This window comes from Xenopus tropicalis, chromosome 1, assembly GCF_000004195.4.
Source record: "Xenopus tropicalis strain Nigerian chromosome 1, UCB_Xtro_10.0, whole genome shotgun sequence".
NCBI lineage: Eukaryota > Metazoa > Chordata > Amphibia > Anura > Pipidae > Xenopus > Xenopus tropicalis.
In genome coordinates this window covers 88,219,924-88,225,965 of record NC_030677.2, presented here as the reverse complement: position 1 = coordinate 88,225,965, position 6,042 = coordinate 88,219,924, and the positions used below count along the sequence as shown (strand labels likewise).

Below are 6,042 nucleotides of genomic sequence, written 5' to 3'. Positions count from 1 at the left end.
TATGGCTACCATGAACAACAGAGAAAGCCAAAGAGTATTATAATGTCATTATAAATCTAGATAAAGCAACCGAGTGGTAAGGTCTCATTCAGCCCCCTTGGTGCCACATAGTCTAATTTAAATATCCATCGGGACTCCCTCCGTAGCAGAGCAAGGTCCCTGTTTCCCCCTCTAGACAGTGCGGGTTGGTAGTCGATGGCCATGCACCTGAATGTTGGTAAAGGGTGACGCATGCTGAGGAAATGTCTGGCAACTGGTTGTTTGGATTCCCCCTCCTTCAGTGCTTTGCTAATGGCAGAGCGGTGATTCCTAATCCATTCCCGTAGCGTAGTAACAGTTTTCCCAACATAAAATAATTCACAGGGGCAAGTGATGATATAGACAACATATGAAGACAAACAACCTAATCTGTGGTGAATCTTGAGTCTTTTGCCTGTGTGTGGGAAGTCAGGGCCAGTAAGTAAGCACCTACAAGTCACACAATCCGGGCACTTATAGCAATATGGTTACAGCGGATACATAAAAGGCAGATGTGCTTAACCAGTTCTTTTCTTCTGTGTATACAGTAGAGGAGCCAGTGGGCCAAGTCCCACCCAATAGCTGCACTGTTGCCTCAGCTCCAACTACACAGTGGTTGACACAGGATATGGTGCTTAAAGGGTTAAACAAGATAAATGTAAACAAGGCACCTGGGCCAGATGGAATACACCCTCGGGTACTGAGAGAGCTAGGGACAGAATTACAGTGGCCCTTGTTTCTGATATTTTCAGACTCGCTTTCATCAGGTATGGTACCTAGGGATTGGAAGAAGGGGAATGTCATTACTATATTTAAAAAGGGAAGTAAGATCTCAGCCTGGCAATTATAGGCCTGTAAGTTTGACATCCGTGGTGGGCAAGTTATTTGAAGGCTTGTTAAGGGATCACATACAAAATTATGTGCTGGAGAATGCCATTATGAGCAGTAATCAGCATGGCTTTATGAAGGACAGGTCATGACAGACCATTTAATTGCTTTTTATGATGAGGTAAGTAAGAATCTGGACAGTGGGGATGCAGTAGATATAATCTATTTGGATTTTGCCAAAGCATTTGATACCGTTCCCCACAAACGACTGCTTTCTTAACTAAGGTCTATTGGTCTTAGTGAAGTATTTGCACATGAATAGAAAACTGGCTACAGGATCGGGTACAGAGGGTGGTTGTTAATGGTACATTCTCTACTTGAAATAAGGTTCTTAGTGGGGTCCCTCAGGGTTCTGTACTGGGTCCAATTTTGTTTAATTTGTTCATAAATGACTTAGGGGAGGGTATTATAAGTAATGTATCAGTGTTTGCAGATGACACAAAACTCTGCAGACCAACTGGCAATCTGGGCGGCTAAGTGGCAGATGAGATTTAATGTGGATAAATGTAAGGTCATGCACCTGGGATGTAAAAATATGCAAGCCACTTATACCCTTAATGGGACTGCACTAGGCAAATCCATAATGGAGAAGGACCTTGGAGTCCTTATAGATAATAAACTTGGCTGTAGCAAGCAATGCCAGGCAGCAGCTGCAAGGGCAAACAAGGTTTTGAGCTGTATTAAAAGGGGTATAGATTCACGGGAGGAGGGGAGTTATTCTTCCCCTTTACAGAGCACTGGTAAGGCCCCATCTAGAATATGCTGTCCAGTTCTGGTCTCCAATGCTCAAACAGGACATGATTGAGTTAGAGAAGGTCCAGAGAAGGGCAACTAAGCTGATAAAGGGTATGGAAAGTCTCAGTTATGAAGGAAGACTGGCCAAGTTGGGTCTGTTTACACTGGAGAAGAGGCATTTAAGAGGTGACATGATAACTATGTAGAAATATATAAGGGGATCATATAATATCCTTTCTAATGTTTTATTTACCAGTATCTAGTAGAATTAAGTCTAAAACAACTGGACTTTTCTGAGTTTTTCTTGAAAACGTTTCACCACTCATCCGAGTGGCTTCTTCAGTTCAAATGACTGGTAGGGAATTCCCCGGTATTTAAACTCTTGATGGTAGTAGAGTCACAGACATCCAATCACAATGGTTCCATTGAACTTGTTCAGTTAAGTGTTAGCTGAAACTGACAGGTGTAAGAAGGTATGATCCAATCACAATGTTACCAAGATTCTCATTGATGAAGGTGTTAATCCTTCAAAGTACATGACTGGAAGTGTGAACTGTTGGGAAACTGCCGGGGTAAGGATGTCAACGTGCCATTGTATGTTGGTGACAAGCGGTGTCTCAGGCCCCCTCCTCTGTTCAGGGATGGTTTTTCCAGGCTGGCATAAATGGCCTCTTTCACACCTCTTTCGAACCATCTGTCCTCTCGGTCCAAAATATGCACGTTACTGTCCTCAAAAGAGTGACCTTTTTCTTTGAGGTGTATATAGACTGCTGAGTCTTGTCCTGAGGAGTTCGCCCGCCTATGTTGGGCCATTCTCTTACAGAGAGGTTGTTTTGTCTCCCCAATGTATAAGTCTGAGCACTCTTCACTACACTAGACAGCATAGACCACATTACTTTTCATGTGCTTGGGTGTTGGGTCTTTAGGGTGCACCAGCTTTTGTATCAGGGTGTTGCTGGGTTTGAAAAAACACAGAAATGCGATGTTTGTTGAAAATTCTCCTAAGTTTTTCCGATGTTCCTTCAACATATGGGATGACTATGTTGTTTCGCCTGCTGTGTTCCTCCCTTCTGTTTGTAGGTCTGGTCTTTCTGTTGGTCTTTGATTTGGTTTTGATGAGGGCCCAGTCTGGGTACCCACAAGTTTTCAGAGCTCCTTTTAGATGTTTATATTCTTTCTCCCTAGCCTCTGCACTGGATGCCACAGTTTCAGCCCGATGATGTAGAGTCCTAATTACACCCAGTTTATGTTACAAAGGGTGGTGGGAATCAAACAGCAAGTACTGGTCTGTGTGGGTGGGTTTCCTGTATACTTCAATATCCAGGTCCCTCCCCTCTTTGATAACTATAGCACAGTCCAAATAAGCCAGTTTGCTGTCTTTCACATCTTCCCTTGTGAACGTGATGTTTTTGTCCACCGAGTTTATGTGTTTGGTGAAGGCTGAAACCTTGCGTGCTTTAATTTTGACCCAGGTGTCATCCACATATCTGAACCAATGACTTGGTGTTGTTCCATTGAAGGTGTCCAGGGCTTTCTTTTCCACTTCTTCCATGTAAAGGTTCGCTACAATTGGAGACACAGGCGAACCCATGGCACAGCCATGTTTTTGTCTATAGAAAACTTCCTTGTGCTTGAAGTAAGTGGTATTGAGACATAGGTCCAGTAAGGAACAAACTTGTTCTGGGGTCAGCTTTGTTCTGCTGCTGAGGGTGGTGTCTTGTTTCAGCCGTTTCCTCACTGTATCAATTGCCTCGGTAGTGGGTATGCATGTGAACAGAGATGTTACGTCATAGGACACCATTGTATCATCGATCTCCAGCTTTAACTCCTTCACTTTTTTGACAAAGTGCATGGAGTTCTGAATGTGGTGTACTGTGTTTCCAACTAAGGGGGCTAAGATGTTGGCCACGTATTTAGCAATGTTATAAGTCACACAGTTAATGCTGCTGACAATTGGCCTCAAAGGGGCTCCTTCTTTGTGTATTTTTGGGAGTCCATATAGGCATGGAGTGGCTTCACTTGGGTAAAGGCGACGGTACAAACCTGGACTGATGACCTTTTCCTTCTCAAGGTGCTGCAAGCAGTCTATAATCTTCTTCTTGTAGTTGCTTGTTGGATCTCTCTTGAGTTGTTCATATGTGTCTGAATCGTTGAGCAGTGTGGACACTTTGGCATGGTAGTCTGATGTATTCAGTACCACTGTACACCTTCCTTTATCTGCTGGCAGGATGGTGACACTTGAGTCCTTGGCAAGTGATGTCAGAGCCCTCCTCTCTTGCAGACTTAGGTTGGAAGGGGGAGCTTTAGCATTAGCTAGGGCTGCTGATACTTTTAACCGGATGTTTTCAGCCTCATCCACTGGTATCTTATTGTTGTGGATGGATGATTCTGTGGCTGTGATGAAGTCTACCACTGGTACATACCGTGGGGCCACTGCAAAGTTCAGTCCCTTGGCTAAGACATCCTTCTCTGGTTCTGTGAGTTCCCTGTCTGATAAATTCTTTACCCACAGATCCTGGATGGATTCTTAGCAAGTGAGGGAATACAGGGTTATGGGAGATAGCTCTTAGTACAAGTTGATCCAAGGACTAGTCCGATTGCCATCTTGGAGTCAGGAAGGAATTTTTTCCTCTCTGCGACAAATTAGAGAGGCTTCAGAAGGTTTTTTTGCCTTCCTCTGGATCAACTAGTAGTTAGGCAGGTTATATATAGGCATTATGGTTGAACGTGATGGACGTATGTCTTTTTTCAACCCAACTTACTATGTTACTATAGCACCCGAGTTTCTTAATGTTAGATAGTCAGTCCAGCTGCGTGTTACTCCGATCTTTAAAATCAGTTTTTACCAGTAGTTTTCTCAGACTGTTTCCCTTTCTGTAACTTATCAGAGGTTTCTGGGACTGAAAAAGGGCCAAAGATTCATCTTGGCTTATCATAGGCCAGTTCCTGGTGATGCTGCCTGCCAGTGCCTTAAGGTCCCCATACTTAGCGGATCTTCACCTGATATCCCCACCTACGGGTGGGTGATATCGGGTAGCAAGTGGCTTTAAAAAAAATAATCCGATCGTTTGGCCCTGGGGCCAAACGATCGGATTACATTTGCGGCCATGGGTCAGTCGGTTCAGGGACCACATCAACGAGCTGATGCGGTCCCCGATCCGACTGGATTTTCTAACTTGGCCGATCGATATCTGGCCAATTTCAGGCCAGATATCGGTCGGCCAGGCCGCTTGTTTCTGTCCATACACGGGCCGATTAGCTGCCAAATCGGTCCAAGGGACCGATATCGGCAGCTTCTATCGGCCCGTGTATGGGGGCCTTTAGAGGTAGGGGAAAAAGTGGTAGTGAAGATGAGTGGTGCCAGCTGTTTTTTTTGCCCGCGTTCCTCATTCAATAGCGTAGCTTGAGTGTGGCAGAGGGCTCTCTGAAGTTGTACCTGTAATGCATGTTCCGCGTATCCATGTTCTAGAAATCTGTTGAACAACTCTTGTAGTTGTGCTTTCACAGTATCGATTGAGCTATTGTTCCTAATAACTCTGAGGAACTGGGAGTACGGGATGCCTCTAATTGTCTCTGGTGGATTTTTGCTGGCAGCATGCAGGATGGAATTGCGATCAGTCACCTTACGGAATAGTCTGGTGCCCAATTTGGTGCATTCTCTGAAGATGTTGAGATCTAGAAAATCAATATTCTCTTGGTGGTAGTTTAGTGTTAGTTTGATAGGACAGTCAAGTTTATTCAGGTATTGGTGGTAGGAGAGAAGAGCTTCCTCTCCCTCAGTCCAGATCATAAAGAGGTCGTCGATATAGCGAAAATATATCAAAATAGATTTATGGAGTAGCGGTAACAAATGGGCATTCTCAAATTTGGCCATATAGAGATTTGCATAGGATGGTGCCAGGGCACTACCCATTGCGGTCCTGGCCAATTGCAGGTAACATTTATTTTCAAAACGAAAATTTTTTTTTGTAAGTGCTTACTAGGAGATGTGTCAAAAAATCAACAGGTGTTTTTGTGGTAATATTCGCAGATAGTGCTCTATTAGCTGCTGTTATACCCTGGTCATGCGGAATAACTGAGAGTTGTCACATCCATTGTCACCAAGATGCAGTTGTCGGGTATGTCCCCTTGGTCTTTCAATTTTCTTATGACATGCGTGGAATCCTGGGTGTAGGATTCCAAGGTCCTAACCAGTGGCTGTAGGAACGAATCAATAAAAGTAGATACCGGCGTGACGCACTGCTATCCGCACACTCCAGGAGTCCTGTTGGACTATTCATACTACAGAGAAGAAATTTTAAAACAACTGACACCAAGACATACAGGGAACTACCCGGGGACCCTACTATTAAATTCAAGACCGAATTAGATAATGACCTGTCCCTAGCCTTGAATGCGGGC

At 44.2% G+C, this 6,042-nt stretch overlaps 1 pseudogene; it reads right to left on the bottom strand.

Annotated features, from left to right (window-relative positions):
* Positions 1-2,238: 2,238 nt before the first annotated feature.
* LOC116412001 lies at positions 2,239-5,554 on the bottom strand (annotated as a pseudogene).
* Positions 5,555-6,042: the final 488 nt, after the last annotated feature.